We start from the raw sequence: 21,419 nt of genomic DNA, 5'->3' as shown, positions 1-21,419 counted from the left end.
TAGCATCACCACCTGGGGGCCAGGAGTAGGAGGGTTGGTGTGTGGATGCGCTTGGAAAAGTAGGCCAGCATTGACGCTCCTCGGGTTTTCTCAACCAGGGACAGTACATCAGCTGGTTGAGAGAGTCTTCCTGGAAATGCAGAAGCTAACGAGTTTGTGATCAAGCTATGGTGGGGGAACTGTGGCCTTGTGCGACAAGATCAGAGATCTGGGACAAGAATATGTACCTAAGTGGTCACCAAGGTGATGGGTAGGGTGGCTGACCAACTGGAAGACATCAAAGTTTCCCCTGTCAGTAACCCACTGCAAGTGCATCGAATGCGACATTGGTCCACATATTCAAGTGTTCCAGGATGAGGGATCGATTGGAAGTGGTTGCATGGTTCTCTTCCTCCCCCTCTTTCCCCCCCCCTCCCCTCCTCAGCGCATTGAGACCCTCATGGGTGAGTAGTGTGCTTTACAAATTCCTGATTGATTGATGTGTGTGGCCATTTCTATGTAAGTGACAAACTGGGCTGACATCTTTTTGTTGGGTGCAGTCCACCGTGCAGGCAGGAATGATGCCAGTAAAAAGATGCACTTTACAAACAGGTATACAAAGGGTCCATTGGATTTAAGAAACTATGCTGGTGTTGGTCCGTAGGGTGCAGTCTACTGTGCAGGCGAGAAGGATGCCAAACGAATGCTGCATTTCACAAACAGGAACTCAAATGGCCCCTTAGCTCGAGGCAGATGACTCTTTGCACAGCAGAGTATTCGGCACCAGTCTGTGGTATGTGATAGGGAGAAATACTCCAAAAGAAGTGATGAAGAGGTTATACAGGATTCTGTGATGCACTAGAGGAGGAAGAATGTCTGTTTTGAGTTGCCTGGCAACAGTGGCAGGCTTGAATCATTAACTGGCGTGGAGAATTGCACTCCTGAAGGTGGTCACCACTTAAGGAATCAGGGGAAAGCTCAATAAGAAGTAATTAGTGGCACCAGGTGATGAACAGCAATTGTTCTTCTGAGTAGGATAGGAGTGTGCAGAAAGGACAGCGTACTGTCTCTGACCTTCTAGTAGAGGAGGTGGATCCATGGGCCATCCAGGACTAAGATGTTCTCAACATCGGACGCCCTGCCACCACCACACCTATGCCAGAGGACAGCAAGCCATCAGCGCCATACTCGCACCCATTCAGAATACCTCCACCTCTTCCGCATCCTTCACAGACGCAACTGTCCTCCCTTTGCTGAAGAAACATTCTGGAGACCCTTGAACACTGACCAACTACAGACCAGTTTCCCTGCTACCATTCCCGGACATATTCTTACAGAAAATCATGAGGTGACGCCTCACCAAGTACCTCAAGGACTGCCAAACTTCTCAACACCACTTAGTCTGGTTTCAGGCCCAAACACATCATTAAAACTGTCTTAATTGTCGCCACAGATGGCATCAACATAACTCTGGGCAGAGGAGAGACAACGACCATCATCTTCCTTTTACCTCTTCTCAGCATTTGATACTGTCTCACACTTGATCTTCATCAAATGGAATCCAAGGTCACACGCTCTGATGGATCTGTTCTTCTTTGACTAGAAGGACCCAGTCAGTCAGCCTAACACCGTAAACCCCAAGATGGCCGTGACCTCATCGCAAGGATCCTGCCTGAGCTGGACCCTCTTCAACGCGTACATGATCACTCTAGCCAGCATCATCCGCTCACATAACATCACTGTCCAGTCCTACTTTGACAACTTTCAATTCATTCTCTTCCTCACAGACAAGACGCCCAGTGCCCTGGATCAAGTTCAATCTTGGCATGACTGAAAACACCCCCTGGAAGAAGAACACCAACAAGACTGAAATCATGACCTTCAGGAAAACCACCATACCATGGGCCTCCACTGGTGGCCAACATTGCTAAGACTGACATCTACCTCAACCACCCATGTCAAACACCTTGGGCTCGGCATCAACAGCAAACTCAGTATGACCACACGAGTCAAACCTGTCACTGCCTCATTCTTCCCTATCCTGAACATGGTGAGAACAATTTTCAAATGGTTCCCAATCAGCACCCAGAAAACCGTCAAACAAGTACGGGTCACAAGCAAGCTGGGCTACGGGAACAGATGTATGTATGACAGGATAAACAAAAACTCACCAGAAGGTTGCAGACCATTTGGAATCCGGTAGCCAGAATCACTCACAACCTCCCATGTGGTATTCACTCCACACCACATATGGAGGAGCTGCACTGGCTCCCTGCACACAAATGAACACAATTCAAACTCATCACCTACACTTTCAAGGTACTAAATAACATTATCCCCAGCAACAAACACATCTGCTTACACAAATATTCCAGACAAAGCCGCTTGGCTGGACTGAAATCTATACACATTCCACGCATATGGAAAACCAGATCCGATGGTGGAGCCTTCTCCTACACTGGTCCTAAAGTGTGGAACAACCTGACACTACACAGAAAAGCCTCCTTCTCGCTCTTGAATTTCACAAGAAGCTGAAGACTTGGCTTTTCACGTAATTCGCCTAGATGTGCCTAGAATCCCTCCCGCTCAGCGCCAGGATACTCTTCTGGGTGATAGTGCACTCTACAAATCTGCATAACATAACACAGTGCACCATATAACATGTTGTAATTTAATGTTGTCCATCTTTAATGTTGTCCATCTTGTAATGGAGAGAGCATGGGATTGTATGCAAATTTGTGTCTGTGGAGTGAAAGACTAATGATAAACACACAAAGGGGCAGAGCTACTAAAACACTCATCAGAGGGAGGAATGCAATATAATATCCTTATGCGGTGTGAAGCTCATTCATCAATGCCTGATGGACCAAGGACCACACAGACAACCTCAGTGCAACTTGCTAAAGCAGAGACCAGATGTTCCTGCTGGGGCTGACTTTGGATGCACTGTGGAAAATCTATATGATTGCAAATAACAAAGTCTTTGAAACGTCACAATGATGCTAGCTAAACTGACAAAGAGGCAGTCACTAGGATGCCACCAGCATGGGGAGATTGGGCGTGTAACCATCTGCGTTTCGTGTTTCCTGACAGTCTTACAACAGCAGCCTTTACTGAATGAGTTTACAGGACATATATTAAACTTTGGTTTGTAACATCCATCACAAGCATAAAGTGCCCTCCATTAAGGCATCCTTTGTCCAGCAGCCGAAAAGAGGCCTCATAAGTCACTTGCTCCCAGACAGGACTATCAATCAGCAGTTGATTCAACAGTATTTACATGTACTCTGTATCAAAGACAATCATCTTCATGCACTTTAAAAGGGTGAGCACAGGGAGCATGTTCTCCCTTCAAGCAGGGCAGGAAAATGTTTGCAAGTGCAAGGTTAATCTGGTCTTGAACTGTGCCTGCCTCCAGGACAATACCAGGCCAGATGGCCCTCTGGAAGTTATCCTGATCTCCCCTACTGACTCTGACTCAGACTTACTGTCCAACCAATCACCCAAAGTCTCATTGTAAGCGAAAAGGTTCTAGGTGCAAATGTACCACATCTTAGCCAGCAGGATTGCTTACAGACTTGATTTTGGGCTTACGGAATAAGTGTGTAGAGTGCAGGTGTGGGTGGATGACTCGGTTCCTCATCTTTCTGAGCCTGATATAGCAGGTGTGGCTGCTTAACAATAACATCAATTACTGAAGGCATCAAGAGACAACTCATTTGTGGTGTGAGCTGTGTAACTGCTCAGCCTCAAGATCCACGTGTCTAATGCACACTTGCGTCAATTAGGAGAAGCCACCATACTCAACCGTTCATTAGGGTCCTGCACTGTAGTTGAGCCCCAAGTTCTGCTATTCCACATATACACTGATCCTCACTGCTAACCCTGGATGCCAGATAAAACTGCTCTCAACTGGTCATCGGGATCCTGTGGTAGCAGTAGGCCAGAGAACAGCCCTTTTACACCCGCTTACTGAATCACTGTGTCCAACAAGGAGATACTAGGGACAACTCAGTTGTACTACTGTAGTAAAGCCACAACTCCTACTTCAAAAATGGGTATCAGTAAGAAACATTGTCCAACTTGACCACGTAAATATAGAGGAACCTTGAGAAAACATTAAAATACTTAGTTGTGGCAACTCCACAGTATGTGTGGAAAAGGAGCTCCCTGACAACAATGTGACCAATCACGCACAGTCTTTGTAAGTGAAATAACAAAGGATACTCAGGAAGCAGTCATGCCATCATTCATAAGCTTATCATCCTTCTGCTTTCTTAGTATAAAGGGGCGGCTCATCCAGAGGGTCGTTAGGGAATTCCCCACCCTTGCTACAAGCCATCACATCTATTAAAAGTACCACTGAGTAAAGTTTTCATTTGATGTTGTCCAGGTGCCCCCTCCAAGTGCAACACTTTATTCTTCAGTTTTCTAGCAGGGTGGGTCAAACTTGTTGATTGGCTGCCTGTCAGGCTCATGGATGAAGTCAAGTGCGCATGTTCGGTTGGACAGACCTCTTACTGTGACCAGCTCAATATACTCACTTCAGGTCTCTCTAACCCAGGATGTTTTAAGGAGCCGGGGGGAACTTAGCAGATTGCGATGGTCCCTTTTGGAGCACTGGGCTCACCTGCCCCAACGATCCCTGCATTGCTCTCATGATGTTTATGATTACAAATGGCCTGAGAGCAATGCAAGTATTGGCTCTGGTGAAGGAGGCTCAGGCTGGGAGCAGTGGGTGATTTCAGTCAGGACAGTATTGAACTTGATCCAAGGCACTGGGCGTCTTGTCTGTGAGGAAGAGAATGAATTGCGTGTTGTTAATGTAGGACAGGACGTTGATGTTATGAGAGCGGATGATGCTGGCTAGAGGGATCATGTATGCTTTGAAGAGGGTCCAGCTTAGACAGGATCCTTGAGATGAGGTCGCGGGCTTCTTATGTTTGTGGTGCGAGGCGGACTGCCTCGGTCCTTCCAGTCAGGGAAGAACAGATCCGTCAGAGTGCGTGACCTTGGCAGTGTCATGCTGCGGAGAGGTCCAGGAGGATGGGGGTTGCTGTGTCTCCTCTGCCCAAACTTATGTGGATGTCATTTGTGTGAATGACCTTGGATTCCATTTGCTGAGGATGAGGTTCTGGTAAGGGAAGCTCAGGATGGGAGCAGGAATATTACAGAATGTGTCCAATCATTGTATGGCTTTATTTTGAAGCCACAGAGTGATTGGTCATGGTTATATCCCTTGCAGGTGACACAGGACTCTTACCTGTGCACACAGTGCCAGTGAAAACACTGAGCATAAGGTACCTTGATGACTGCAGTCTCTTCACCGTCTCATCCTCTTTAGCTTTGGGCACCTGCTTCTAGGCCGTGAACAGTGGCAGTCCAGGCCTACTCTGTCTCTGTAGATGGCGGAAAACGTGGCTTACTCCAGTACACACTGCCTCACGCTTGCGATTCACTCTGAAAATGCATTTTTGTTTTGCAAAAGGCAACCTTTGAGGCCACTGACTACTTGTCCAATAGGAGGAGCTGGGTTCATACAACACTAGCGTGTGGGAGCGGCACATTCCACCTGAGGAGTACAAAGCGGGGCGGCCTTTCTATCACCTGAGCTAGTTTGACTTCTACAAACTGGCTTTCCCCTCCTGTGAAATCTGCCCACCAGCTTTCGTCTTTGTCTGGAGCAAGCTACGGCAACAAGGGGCACTGGTAGCAAATGGTTGGCGCATCAAACACTAGTCCTCAGGACGGCCCCTACAGAGTCCCCATGGACATATAGCGCGCGCACACTTCCATCCGTGGCGCTCCACAGACTAGTGTGCTTCTTGTCTGAAAAGTGATTCAGTGCATCGTTGCATTATGCAACTTCAGTACAATACAGTGAACTGAAAATAATTATGCATCATTCACCTTCCCCGGGTTACTCTTATTTGTCTATAATTTCTTCCACCCCTTCCTAAATTTAAATACACTGGAGGAATTTAAATACACTGGAGGTGGAGAAATGCAAGACTAGACCACCTCCCTGACTTTTCAGAAGTACCCACAGTCTCACCATGATTCAGGTGATAACTGTAAAGTCGAGGCTTGGACGACAACTTGTGCACCAAGAACAGCGCCCAGACAGGCCCGGTGCACCTTGAGCGGTGTCAGAATTCACTGAACTGGGTCACTGCAGGGAACATTGTTAACTGAATTGTGCTCCTGGTTTCCCTAGTAAGAGCTACTTTAACGCCATGCGTGGCTATCACCTAAATGGACAATTCTAACAGCATCTCAACCTTCAACCCTCCCTAAATCGGAGAAAACCAGCCACCTTAGGTGAGGACCCTCAACGCACAGCACAGGCAGTGGTAGAAACTTACCAAGTGTGAGACAGACAGAGAAAGGAAAGAGTAGGGGGAAGAGATCAGAGGGACAAGAAGGAGGATAGAGAGAGAAGAAAAATATTTGGGTAGGGAGAACAGTGAGGAAGATGGGGATGGACTCATAAGTGACACCTTAGTGAACAGATGATATCACTGAATTCAGTGGCACTTATTAAAAATGATACTTTGTAAAACCATTCAGACTCCTACCTTACGACCAAGCCATTTGTGAACTCAACAGCAAGTCAGTGGACATGCACCTTTTATGGGGCCTAGAATCTTATACATGGAGTAAAGTTGAGTCAACTACATTAAAACACAATAGGTTTTAATACAGTGAACATTCATATTTGGAGGTGCTCTCATGTGTGGTAATAAAGAAAAAGGCCGTTTGATGAAATAAGAGATTTAACCAGGATCACACAATGTTGGTTAAGTGGAAAAGCTGGGATTGTCGTCAGGTTCTCAGGTTTTCCATCATGCAGTTCACTCACTAGATGGGTATCTCTCCTTGCTCTCTATTTTTTAGGAGTGCACACTTGTAAATGAACGTAAACAAAGATTCCAAGCAATGTTTTCTCAAGTCAATTATGGGGTACTATGGTAACAGAATAGAGCACTTACATCGTTGTGTTATTACACATGTTTATGTCACAACTAAACTGTGAGAAGGAACTCAGAGGCAGGTTTTGAAGAGAAAGATTGGAGGATTCCACTCTTAATTATGTGCTCATATAGTTCAAGACTATGTTTCAAAGATGTTACTTTTTTTTACCACTCTTGTTAGGAGATCATCGACATATCATGAAGGCTTTTCAGTTGTGCCTACCAGATGCACTCCGTGTGCAGGTGAGAGCATTAAGATTACCTGTGACACTGTACGTCTGACACTAAAGTTAACTGTTGAAAATGATGAATGCATTCTGAAATTGTGGTCTCGAGGTTTTTTTTTTAAATTATTTCAAGATTACACTTTCAGAATTGCTGTATACACCTTATCGCTTTCTCACCGATTTTTTTAAAACTTATGTTTAAAATGCAACTTTTTTTTTCAAGTATTGGGCCCCCTCCTGCAACCCACCTTATGTCAGTCGGAATCACTCGCTACATTTTGCCACCGAGTTAAACCGGCCTCCAACTGTTACCCCCCACCGCTTTGAAAGCTCACCAGCCGCCTCTGTAAGCGTATGCTTAGTTGTTGGCAAGTCACTTAGTAAATCGGCACACTTGACAACACATGCAGCCAACGTGCACTGTTCACCTCTGTGGTAGGAATCAATAAATAACAGCCCTATGTTAGACCAAGCCTTAACCTCATCACACAGTATTACCAACAAGACTTGAGGAGCACGAGAACCCTGAGCACACAGAATAGCCCACACAAACCCAAAACAGGAGGAAATGCCCTGGCAGCCATTATACAGGAGAGATTAGGTCCCCACAAAGTGGACAATGACAACCAAAGACCACAGTTCAGGCCAACCGTGGGATGTGTGCAGTGGGTCCACTTGTATCCATGCCAGTCGTAAACCAGTGCCATCAGCTGTCTGCAACCGGCAGACAACAGCATCAGAGAAGTCTATGTGTCAACATAATCCTGTGTTTGGTTGGCACATCTTTTATAGTAAAGATGGACACATTGAAAAGTTCCTGAAAGGAGAGTTCAGTCCTGCCATCGCCCATCTTTATCTGACCATAATTTCGAACATCAACAATTCTGTGAGCACAGAAAGATAGAGCTCTATTATCTGCTCTCACATCTAATAACTAAAGCGAGTATTGCACTCAGAATCGATATTGTGGTTTCTCAGACACCTCGTAAAATCAGGTACCAGTTGGGCACCTTGGGTGAGATACACGTAGATTATGTATCTCACAGGATATGCTCACACGTTGTCACAAAGCGCACCCAAGACAACATCTCATTAACGCTGAGAGAGTGTATGCAGTCATGCATTGGTACTATATATGTGCGGAATAGTATACTGGTGCTTCCCAGTGGTATTACAATGTATCGCTTGCATTTCCACAATGTAGAGTTTGAAATTCTGAGCATAACTAGGCAAGGATATCCCACTGCACAGGAGAACCACCGCCCTCCGAAGACTGCGAAGGGAGCTTTAATCCTCTCCACTGCAGAAGATCTGCAAAGCTTTGAAGCAAAGTCCTCCAGGGTCCATGAATTGTGCTTCAGTTTTACTCACGCCTCTCCATACTAATCACTAGGGGTCTGGCATCTGAAAGCATATAAGTTACCAATCAATGCACAGCACATCTCTCTTGGACTGTCTCCAAGCAGCCATTTCTCCTTTAGGGTGGAGAGCCATCCAGCTTCAGGGCTCCGGACAGTGAAGCCTGAAGGGCACAGGTGGAAAACATGAGAAGTTAACAGCAGCAAATCCGACTGCGAAGTCACAATATGAACTGAGTCATTCAAGGAGCATGGGGGGGTGTAATGGGGTGGGCGTAACACATGTAATTTGCTGTAGCGTAATTTCGCAAAATCCCATTAAAATTAAGCAGAATTTGGTGAGGAGAGGGACAGCATTTGGCTCGATTTTGTTCGAGGAAACTGCAACCTTATGTTTAAAATGGACCAGAGGATGCTCTGTGCATTAAGAAAATAGCACTAAATGCAGCAGAACACACAGAGCAGAAGCCAGCAGCTGCTTGGACTCTGAGTTTGTTGTCCCTGCTGCAAGTCTTTTGTGCCAAATTACCAATAACTATGGGAAGGGTAGTACTTGCATATTTTTTTTAGTAATTTTGCATAAAAAGGTTAACGCGCTTACTGAAATTAGCCTGATGACTCAGGCTTACTAGTAGTCAGCGCCTTCTCCCACAGAAGGGGTTCATGCACATTAGTATATGAAAAGCACCACATGAAGGCGCTGTTAGAGATTTAGGGGCTATTTGTATAAAACACTGTTTTTCCTCTAAAGTTGAATAAACAATTTCAAGGTGCACATGCATATAGTGCTTCTTGGCAAGTCTTCAGGTAAAAAGCAGTGGAAACAAGAGAAGTTAGTGTTATCTAATTGAATGCTGCCTGGTTGACCCCCAAAAGATGAAAAGGCGAGTAGGCCCTGTTGGGATTAGAATTTGTGGCCCGGAGAGCGACAAAGGTAGCGGCAGCAGGTACAGTATTCGTACTGCACCGACCGGGTCATTCATGGGAGGCACAGATGCAGTACTGAGGCTCTCTGTTTTCATTTCTTATATGGGATGTTGGTACAGGATGCTGATGCTACTGTCATCTCAGGGTACAATGTAAAACGCCTGTTGAAAGTATAATAAATAAGCCTTTACTGCTACCACAGATAATCCATATACCCATGATAGAACCTAGCGTAAAAACCCTCCCACAAAGGGCACGTTTACGTCGCACTACATGAAACTACGAATACTTAAATTACGCAGCATGTCATGCGTGTGTAATGACAGGGGCCAGAAGACTGAGTGTAGATGATGTGTTGCACTGAAGTCTGCACAAATTGCAGACCTTGTGCACTGGGTCAGTATATTAAATTCTGTTTGGATAGGCTAGTCTTTACATTCTTATATAGGATATTATGAGGAATTCACTGGGAGATTAATTTTTCCCCTATGTATTGAAGTAAATGTTAGGTTCTGGCTGCCGTATTTTCAAGTACCCTGCTGCCCTTTCTTCAAGGGTGGTCCCTGCTAAATAAATAAACATATGAAGTGTTTGCATTCTCACGTTCATGCACTGTTATTTAAAAAAAAACAAATAACTACAAATTATTTGACATGTACCTGACCATGGGGTCTTACTGGTCAAAAGTCACTGGGCTCACAGATCTTGCAGAGAAAAGGGGGATATTGGTTCTAGGGGAGTGTTTCCCAACATGCGGTCCGGGGTCCCCTGAGGGGTCCGCGAAACCTCCTCAGGGGGTCCGCAACGGCTTAGAAAATTAAATAATATTAACAAATTAGGTCCCCAGCATTCCGTAATGACTCAGTGGAGGGGACCCCAGATTCCAATAATGATTCAGTGGGAGTCCCTGGGTTCAGGTAATGATAAAGTGGGGTCCACAGAAGTCAAACGTTTGCGTGACCATTGTTCTAGGGGACTGGTCAAGAGGGGTAGCTTGGCACCTCTCTCCAACTTAGCACCAAAGATGGAGTTCCGCCTGGAGCTGTCCTCTCCCCTAGGCCCATTTATTGACTACCTGGGTTCATTTTACAGCACTTACTGGATATTTAGATGTTTGCAGATGACCCCAGTTGGTGGTGGAGAATGGGAGGAAGCATTCTACCTATACCTGCATGGACAAAATCTTGTCTTGTTTTCAGTGGGACAGAAACAGAGATAATGGAACAGGATTACAGCTCAAGGTTCCAGTCAACTGACTGGATGAAACTTCTGGGATCAGAGAAGTTAACCATCCCCAAGGTCAAAAAAGTGAGACTTTGTTTTTGCAGTAAATAGAATGGAGGTGATCAATTCCTGCAACTTTCATCCAGGGCTCCAAACAAACATGCTTTGCTGAGAACAGATGGGAGAACATCAGCAATCAGGGACAGCAGACAAGTTTCATAGAACAGATATGGTCAGGGCCACATTGGAATCATCATAAAACATCATTGCTCATAGGACATGGATAGCAAAAGCCAAAGAACTGCACTGATCGGATTACTAGTGAACCAAAGTCATAGAGCGGCACAGATCAGGGGCGCAGTGAACATAAGTGCAAGAAACACAATAATCAGGACCGTAGTCAAAACGTGTTACAATACAGCACTGATCATGACCATAGCAAATAAAACACTAAAAAGCACTGATTAGAGCCTCGGTGAACAAATGCTAAGGAACAGAAATGACCTGGGCCAAAGTGGAAAATATTGTGGAATGGCCCAGATCAGGTGCAGAGTGGATAAACGCTGTTGCATGGCACTGATAGGGGCCACCGTGTATACACGTCGTAGGATGACACAGGGAAATGTCATAGTGGTTAAAGGTAACTGATCAGGATCGTGGGAAACAAAAGTCATAGAACAATTATCTGGGCCACAGTATATACATAACACAGCAATGATAATGGCCACAGTGGATAAACTTCACTGAATGGAGCCGAGCACGGCCACTGTGGTAGAACAATACTGATCAGGGTCTAGGCTTCGCCATGCCACCTCTCTGAACATTGGACAGCCCATGGAGTTGATCATGAGATTACAGTGGTTTCTGAATAGATTGCTTTCAGGTTGAAATGAGGAGCAAACAATTCTTTAACTGGGTGGATCTAATTGCAGCCCTGATGCGAAGAGAGTCCATTTTAAGAAGCTCGCGCTCCACAAAGAGCTTTCCAGTGGAAGGGCCCGCGCTACCGCCCCAGCACCTTCCGTCGTTACGGGCCAGAACATGGCTGCTAACACTCGTTACAACAATGTTAGTAGAGGCAACAACCTACAGAAAAGTCAGGAATCTACACCTTAGTGCGCAGGAAGTCAACCTACTTCCAATAATGGAGATTGGATGAAAGAAGCCAATGTAAAGTTTAGAGAGCTAGAGAAAACTAAAACATCCTGCCAAGTATATGACCAGCGAGTCACTGCAGGAGGGAGCCACAAATCTTACAACACGAGTGTTACTCCGCTGTAGCACCGCGGCTCTCCGCCCAGATGGTCTCTCTGAAGTAGCCTGCTGGATGCACACAGCACTGTTAAGTATATGTATATTTTTTCCAACCCAAGAATAGAGTTAATGCCAATATTGCTGGGTCTGTGATCACCTTAGCTTCCTATCCGGACCCCTTCTAAATAAAACCGAGCACACTAACAACTCACTGCAATCCTCTTTCTGTGCCAGATTCTGCAAATCGTGCAAATTTGGTGTCACCGAGTAGGATGTCCATCGCCCTCAACTAGTACCATCTGCGTCAGAACATGCATGAGCGGAGCTCTGCTGCTTGTAGACAAGTTCCCTCCCTCTCCCGCTTGCTACAACCTGATTTATAATCCTTTTTGATAATATTTCCTATGTTGGCTGTTTTGGCCAGCCTCACGGAAGCACATTTGAAGATAACCCTGGGTTTGGGGTACCAGCACTTTTCAACGCGGCTTATGCAATGCAAGCCATGAAACGCAATGCATGACACGCATTGTGGTAGGCAGCATGTAACATGGGCACATGAGGGGGGAAAGACACTGTGTTGGGTGGATGAAGCGATATAGTGACGCATGCTGGTGGGGAGGAAACACATTGAGCAAGGAAGTGCACAGTGATGAAGGGGGGAAGAGGAGGCATTGCTGACAAGGTGACCTGGCAAGGGGTGGGGATACTGAAGTCCAGAGCGAGCAGGAATTCTGTGAGGAGTGGCATAAGGTGGCCTCATGCTTTCTTCTCTGCGCTTCCTTCTCACAAGGTGACACTCTGCCAGCTTCGACAGGTGGTCTGTGTTTATGTTTTAAGAACCGTTGTGTCAAAAAAGAACCAAACATGGATGATACATGACCTTTTCTAAGTGCCAGAGGCATTACACACCATTTATTCCCACCGACTCCTACCACGGTTAGCGGAAGCATGTCGGAGATTAGATGCCTTTGAGGGGCTCTGAAGCCCCCCACCAAGAAAGGGGGTCAAAACAACAGAGCGCTGCTCCGTTACTTGCCCACCAGCTCAAGGACCCCTGGCCGGTGCGTATTATGATAGGACTTTGGTATGACATGGGAAGAACTGGGTGCTCACAATCTAGTAAAGTGGAAAGTGTGGTTTTAAACAAGGACCATAACCTGAGTGCATTAATCGCACTGGGGCACTTACAAAAATATGGGCCCACCTGTCCTATGGGTTTAGTCCGGTGTTCCAAGAAGCTGTGAATTAACATTTAGCTAAATGGCATGCACTAGGCCTGGCATGTGGGTACCAGCTTGCTCCATGCAGTCAGAACACCATATAGCCAGTTGTTGGTCTCCTTCAACTGAACCAGTAAAACTGATAAATCTCACAACACTGATGTGTAAGAGAAAAGCCCAGGTCATGAAACATGCCCTTTAATTGCACAGTGGGTGATGCAAGGGCTGAGCACAAAAAATGGTCTGGTAACCACGTCACTTGGCATTTTTGTCCCTGATCTACACCATTAAGAATCTAACTCTGATACCACCAGAAGATGCACAAAAATGTATTTAATTTAATACCCCACCTGTATTTAAATATAGTGGTAACAGTCGCTGGTAATGGCTCTAACGGGTCAATCATTTTGACACTAACACTGGCCAAGTTCAAGAAGGGGGACATGGGGACCTGATGGGATGGAGTGGGGTCCCTACCCTGGTTCCTCAGGAGTCAACTCGAAGTGCAGTAACGCCGTACCAGAACCACAGAGGTATTGTTATAAGTGTGTCTAAGAACCAGCAACAGTGCGTAAAACTCTTCAGGGGCAAGAACCTGTCCATCGCCACTGTGCACTTTGCCTTCAAGTTCTTGAACTGTGTATTCACAACAGGAAGAGCGAAAGGAAAGCAGAATCCAGCCTGAGGAAAAAGAGACTGGATCAACTGCTTACGCCTGCATGGGGCATCGGAAGCCGAGTTACTAAACCCTTCCCCCCCCTCCCTCTGACATTATAATCTATTTAATGGCTGCGAGCCAGCACATTGTACACAGATTAACTGAAAATCAAAGGCAGGTTGTCTTTTCCGCGGCATTAAATAAACAAAACACTTTGTTTAACATGTACATAGGCAACATTTTATCAAAGCAGTGCACCCAGAGAGAAACAGGAGTGAATCACACACAGCAGCGCTGTGAGATTATTCCTTGTTTGCACAGCTCCTGGGCCAAACACACACAAAAACCTGGGGAGTTTGCAGAATGGAGATATTGGGAGGCAAGTGGAATAAAAGGTCTGCAGCAGTGGGAAGAAAGGGCCAGGCAGGCATGGAGCAGGGTCAGGCATGTGGAAGCGGACACTAGCCGGGCAGGCCTCCGACTCCCCGGCCCGGAGAGACGGGGTTTGAGAGGCCGGGGGACCTCTCTGGGAAGGAGACCCCCCTCGCAGGCAGGGGCAGCCCCGAGGCCCGGGCAGCCAGAAGCCGGGGCCTCGCGTGAGCCCGGGGCCGGCGGAGGCGGCAGGGGGAGCGGCGGAGGAGGAAGCTTCATGCAGCGGCGGCGCCGGGGCCTCTTACCCGAGACGGATCAGGGGGACATGGCCTCTCCGCTTCCCTCTGGCGACCCCCGGCTCCGGGCCGGACCCTCCGGTGCCCCGGTCACCTCAAGGGGTCTCTGGACATTGCAACTTTGTGTCTCGGATGGGCGACAACATGCTGGGGAGCCTCGGCGGATGTAACCACGGAGCCGGTGCCTGGGAGAGCGCCCCCTCCGGCCAAGACGGGCGCTGCCGGAGCGGGGAGCGGGGCTGAGCTGGAGCCGGGGCTGGCACTGCCAACCCGAGACGCGGCCAGACCCTTCACACTGTGGGGCGAACCCTTGCAAGAACACCAGCTAAAATCCGTGCAATAAACTTTACACTGCGGGCAAAAACCGTGCAATAAACTTTACACTGCGGGCAAAAACCGTGCAATAAACTTTACACTGCAGGTAAAACCCGTGCAATAAACTTTACACTGTGGGGAGAACCCTTGCAGTCATAAGATTAACACCAGGTGAAATCCGTACAATAAACATTACACTGTAGGTAAAGCCCGTGCAATAAACTTTACACTGTGGGGTGAAACCTTGCAATAACATCAGCTAAAATCCGTACAATAAACTTTACACTGCAGGTAAAACCCGTGCAATAAACTTTACACTGCAGGTAAAACCCGTGCAATAAACTTTACACTGTGGGGAGAACCCTTGCAGTCATAAGATTAACACCAGGTGAAATCCGTACAATTAACATTACACTGTAGGTAAAGCCCGTGCAATAAACTTTACACTGCGGTAAAACCCGTGCAATAAACTTTACACTGCAGGCAAAACCCGTGCAATAAACTTTACACTGCAGGCAAAAACCGTGCAATAAACTTTACACTGCAGGTAAAACCCGTGCAATAAACTTTACACTGCAGGTAAAACCCGTGCAATAAACTTTACACTGCAGGTAAAACCCATGCAATAAACTTTACACTGTGGGGAGAACCCTTGCAGTCATAAGATTAACACCAGGTGAAATCCGGACAATAAACTTTACACTGTAGGTAAAGCCCGTGCAATAAACTTTACACTGCGGTAAAACCCGTGCAATAAACTTTACACTGCAGACAAAACCCGTGCAATAAACTTTACACTCTAGGTAAAACCCGTGCAATAAACTTTACACTCTAGGTAAAACCCGTGCAATAAACTTTACACTGCAGGTAAAACCCGTGCAATAAACTTTACACTGCAGGTAAAACCCGTGCAATAAACTTTACACTCTAGGTAAAACCCGTGCAATAAACTTTACACTGTGGGGAGAACCCTTGCAGTCATAAGATTAACACCAGGTGAAATCCGTACAATAAACTTTACACTGTAGGTAAAACCCGTGCAGTAAACTTTACACTGTGGGGCGAACCTTTGCAGTCATAAGATTAACACCAGGTGAAATCTGTACAATAAACTTTACACTGTAGGTAAAAACCGTGCAATAAACGTTACACTGCAGGTAAAAACCGTGCAATAAACTTTACACTGTGGGGAGAACCCTTGCAGTCATAAGATTAACACCAGGTGAAATCCGTACAATTAACATTACACTGTAGGTAAAGCCCGTGCAATAAACTTTACACTGCGGTAAAACCCGTGCAATAAACTTTACACTGCAGGCAAAACCCGTGCAATAAACTTTACACTGCAGGCAAAAACCGTGCAATAAACTTTACACTGCAGGTAAAACCCGTGCAATAAACTTTACACTGCAGGTAAAACCCGTGCAATAAACTTTACACTGCAGGTAAAACCCATGCAATAAACTTTACACTGTGGGGAGAACCCTTGCAGTCATAAGATTAACACCAGGTGAAATCCGGACAATAAACTTTACACTGTAGGTAAAGCCCGTGCAATAAACTTTACACTGCGGTAAAACCCGTGCAATAAACTTTACACTGCAGACAAAACCCGTGCAATTAACTTTACACTCTAGGTAAAACCCGTGCAATAAACTTTACACTCTAGGTAAAACCCGTGCAATAAACTTTACACTGCAGGTAAAACCCGTGCAATAAACTTTACACTGCAGGTAAAACCCGTGCAATAAACTTTACACTCTAGGTAAAACCCGTGCAATAAACTTTACACTGTGGGGAGAACCCTTGCAGTCATAAGATTAACACCAGGTGAAATCCGTACAATAAACTTTACACTGTAGGTAAAACCCGTGCAGTAAACTTTACACTGTGGGGCGAACCTTTGCAGTCATAAGATTAACACCAGGTGAAATCTGTACAATAAACTTTACACTGTAGGTAAAAACCGTGCAATAAACGTTACACTGCAGGTAAAAACCGTGCAATAAACTTTAGACTGTGGGGCGAACCTTTGCAGTCATAAGATTAACACCAGGTGAAATCCGTACAATAAACCTTACACTGTAGGTAAAATCCGTGCAATAAACTTTACACTCTAGGTAAAATCCGCACAATAAACTTTTCACTGTGGTTAAAAAACTTGCAGTAACAAACTTCACAATATTGGTAAAATCCGTGCAATTACAAACTTCACAGTAAAGGTAAAATCCGTGCAATTATAAACTTCACACTATTGGGCTGGCACTGCCAACCTGAGATGCAATCAGAAACTTTACGCTGTGGAGAGAACCCATGCGAACCCTTGCAATCATCATACTCACACTATGTAAAATCCGTGCAATAAACTTCACACTGTAGGTAAAATCCGTGCAATACACTTCACACTGTAGGTAAGATCCGTGCAATTCTAAACTTCACACTGCGGGTAAAAACCGTGCAGTCATAAACTTCACACTGCGGGTAAAAACCGTGCAGTCATAAACTTCACACCGTTGGGAGGGGGCAATGAGAGGCTAACCTCAGAAATATTAATTGTATTAAATAAAAAAAAAATGATATGAATTCCAATATATATATATATATTGGATTAGAGTTTATATATGAAACTTTAAGGGTTATATTTTTATATTATAGTAAATAAAAATAAAATAAAAAAATTTTCTCCATCACGTCTGAAGTTACATTGTATATTACGTTTCCCATGCTATAATCGGTGCACTATATTCAATGCATATTTTATGTTTTACTTATATAGTGCACATACTACATGGAGTCTATGTATAATGCATTTGAAATAAACGCATTTGAGTTCAAGGTCTGGTATAGCGCTTCGTACTGCCGTACATTTCATCCATACATTTCATCATGTGTTCTCCCTCTTTTGCATCAAGAATCACCTTACTTAAGAGTGGTATGTTGTTCATCCACAATTCTCATTGGAACTAAACTCAATTACAATGTAGAAAAAAATGATCGGTAATTCTCTCATCTGTTAGCACAACTCATTTACATGTGTTATGTGTTACTCATTTACTCCTGTCCCACTGTCCCCAATAATCTGATACCAGAGAAAGTTTTGGTTCCATCCCCAATTCGTCCTTGTAGAACACTTCATAACTTCCTTCCATTTGCTCCCTGTTACAGCGGGCACCCTGATAATTTTTTTTTTTTAAAGGGATGGGATTGCATTCTGCATCTCCCCTTCCTGTGTTGTATTAGGATCAACCAATCAATCAGGATTTATAAAGTGCGGCTAATCACCCGATAGGGTATCCAGGTGTTTTCAGGTCCTGGAGACTTATTAGAAAACAGCCAGGTCTTGAGAGCCATTTGGAATTCCAGAAGTGAGGTGATGGTCCAGAGGTGTGTGGCGAGGCTGTTCCAGAGTTTTGTTGCAGTGTGAGAGAAGGAGCGTTCTCTACTTCTGCTTAGGTAGATGCGGGGAGTGTGGGCACCTGAAATGGAGGCAGAGCGTAGTCTTGGGACTCCTCTGCGTAGGAAATTATGTTGAGGCCATGGGATTTGACTATGTTGGCCAACGGGGTCATATATTCGTTGAAGAGCGCAGGGCTGAGGGATGAGCAGGTGATCTCCTTGGGTTCCGAGATGAAAGGTGGTAGGTAGATCGTCTGGGTTCTTCTGGTGAAGAAGGAGGTGATCCATCTGACGCATCCCCTTGGTTGCCGATGTAGTGGAGTTTTTTGATCAGCATGTGGTGGGATATGGTGTTGAAGGCCGAGGAGGATCAAAGCAGCTGTTTGTACACTGTCGAGGAGGGTTTGGATGTCGTCAGTGGCTGCCATCAGGGCAGAGTAGTTTTAGTGCTGTGATTGCTGTGGAAGCCGGATTGGAAGGCATCGAGTAGTTGGTTCTGCTCCAGGTATGACATGAGTTGCTTGTTGATAATCTTTTCCAGTACCTTCGCTGGGAATGGGAGCAAGAAATTGGCTGGTAGTTTTTGGGTTGGCAAAGGATTTTTTGAGTAGTGGCCTGACTTCAACGTGTTTCCAGGTGTCAGGAAATGTTGCAGTGTCAATAGAGATGTTGAACAGGGTGGTGAGCTCCTGGCCGATCTTTTGGTTTCCACGGTTAAAGATGTAGTGCGGGCATGGGTCTGTGGGAGCTGCTGAGTAGATGGATTTCATGGTGGAGGTGATATCCTGGGTGGAAAGGATGTTCCAGGTGGACAGTATGTGGTTTGTGTCGATTACGATGGTGGCGTATCTCTCGAGGAAGTCCGTAGGTGTGGGCTGGGTTTCGAAGTTTCTGTATATGGTTTCTATCTTGTCGTGGAAGAAGCGGGCAAGGATATCACACAACTCTTTTGAGTGTGCAATGTTGTTTTCGCTGGCAGCCGAGTTGGAGAATTTCTTAAGGATTTTGAAAAGTTCCTTGGTGTTGTTGGTGCTGGTTTCAACGCATGTGGCAAGGGCTGCCTTCTTTGTTGCCCTCAGCAGGCAGTGGTCCAGGTTGAGGGAGGTCTTGAAGGCTGCTCTGTCGGAGGTGTCCTTGCTGACGCGCCATCTCCTCTTCAGCTGTTTGCTGTCTCGTTTCGCTGTTCTGAGTTCTTGGGTGTACCAGCTGGCCTTTTTTGAGGATTTTCTCTGGATATTACTCTTAGTGGGGACAATGCTGGCGGCGCAATTGGTGATAAAGGTGTTGTAACTTTTCACTCCCTGTTCAAGGTTGGTGGTGGTAGCGGGGTTGGATGTGTTAGGCCGTCCACCTAGCTGGTCTCTGCGATTTTGTTTCACCTCCGCTGGGGGCGCTGGTCATCTTGGGGGTGGAGGTGCTGGGCTGGAGATGCTGAAGTGAACTATGTAGTGATTGGTCCATGTGAGTTCTGTAACATGGCTGAATTTGATGTGGTTGCTGGAGGTGAAAATAGGGTCCAGCGTGTGTCCTGTGGTGTGTGTGTAGGGTCGTGGGCGATCTGGATCAGTCCAACGCTGCTCATACTGTAGAGAAGGAGGTGTGCAGTGTTGTTGATGTTGGGGTTGTCGATGTGGAAATTTAGGTCGCCGAGGAAGATGTAGTCCTTGGAGTCTAAGGCTAGGGGTGCAATAAAGTGTTGGATGGTGTTGCAGAAGCCGGAGCGCAGGCCTGGGTGTCGGTATGCGAGGGTGCCTCTGATGGTAGTTTTGTCATCCATATGGAGCTAGAAGTTGTGATGTTCCATGGGGGTGGTGCACTGTATGGTCTCTTTGTGGATGATGGCTGTTCCTTCTTCCGGCTTGTTGGTGTGGTCCAGGTGAGTAATTTTAGATCCGTCAGGGATCACTGTGGCAATGTCTGGGGCGGATGTGGGGTCAAGCCAGGTCTCAGTGAGGAAGACGATGTCGGGTGAGAGGGTGGTGATGAGGTCCCATAGTTAAGTGGAATGCTAGTGATCGTGTGTTGAGAAGGACGCATGCGAGTTGGTGTTTTTGTTCAGGTGGTGTCTGTGGTGTGTTCGGGATGGGGCTGGTTGGTGGGCAGGTGTGTGTGTTGTGGTATGTAAAATGGCAGTGGGTGCAAGTAAAGGGTCCTAATGTAGAGCCTGGGTCAGCGCGATGGCAGTGTTTGTTGAGGGTCGAGGGTGTAGAGCTCAGTGATGGTGTATATTCAGGGGGAAGGAGGGCCAGAGGTTGTGGCACTGGGCGCCGTCCAGGCGTGGGCGGATGCAGAGGGGCTTGCTTTTGGTGTGCCTTTGGTGTGTCTGCTGCACGGTCGTGCTGCACCCTGCATTAAGTAGTACCTGGGGTGGGCAGGGTTTCTGTTGCCGGGAAGAATGGTGATTGGGAAAACCTGGTCAGGAAAACCCCGGCGGGAAAACCTAGGCAGCTGCAGTATCACTGGATCAGTCTGGAAAAGCAGGAACTGGAAGCCACAGGGAAGTGGCAGGCCAGGTATCCAGGTGCCTTTGTTACAAATTGCATCACTCTCTAAATAATACGTTTTATAATATCTAAAGTATTCAAGTTTTTCTAAGTAAATCCCAAAGGAAAAAAATAATTGCAGTCCACCAAGAGATTCCATAGTTATTCTAGAAATAGGGAACACAAGAATCCAATCTCTTGTAAAGCTGAGAAATATAATTAACAGAATAGTGCAATTACCATTACCGTAGTATGAACCACTTTATAAGTAATTGTGACCTTAGTATTCTTCATAATATCAGCACATGTAAGGAACTGTTGGTTAGCTTAGTATATTTCTGAATTGAGTGTTTGCAAATAGCAAGGGTGTGCCAATCACAGTTTTATAAATCAGTACAGACTGCTGGTTACAGTTCTCCTTTTCATTGTCAAAACGAGTATTGCAAACATCTGTAGTTCACTGTGTCTTCATTTCTTGTTTTCTTTTCTCGTTTCATTATTAACAGCTGTCTGCTCATCATGGTACTACTAAATAAAGTTATGACTATGCAACCGGCCAGCAATCACACTGTGGATTGTGTGTTGCTTTCAGACATTGAGACAAAAGAGGCCTAAATGTGGAGGTAGAGGTCTTCCTGACAGGACGGCTGGGGAGGAGTTGTGTTGTGCCATAATTATACTTCAGAGGGCTCTGTTTGCAGCACATCTGCCTGGACCGGACCAAACTCTGCAGCTG

The 21,419-nt window shown here is 45.9% G+C and overlaps 1 protein-coding gene across 1 annotated transcript in view; it reads right to left on the bottom strand.

Moving 5' to 3' along the window:
• The window catches only part of MVB12B (multivesicular body subunit 12B), a 343,711-nt gene extending 329,027 nt beyond the window's left edge, over nucleotides 1–14,684 (bottom strand). Inside the window, exon 1 of the mRNA XM_069241771.1 lies at nucleotides 14,499–14,684. The gene's annotated coding sequence lies outside the window, so the exon portion shown is untranslated. The remainder of the gene's footprint in view (nucleotides 1–14,498) is intronic.
• Nucleotides 14,685–21,419: the final 6,735 nt, after the last annotated feature.

The sequence above is a fragment of the Pleurodeles waltl genome, chromosome 6, assembly GCF_031143425.1.
Source record: "Pleurodeles waltl isolate 20211129_DDA chromosome 6, aPleWal1.hap1.20221129, whole genome shotgun sequence".
NCBI classification, from domain to species: domain Eukaryota; kingdom Metazoa; phylum Chordata; class Amphibia; order Caudata; family Salamandridae; genus Pleurodeles; species Pleurodeles waltl.
This window is presented reverse-complemented; position numbering and strand designations above follow the sequence as displayed.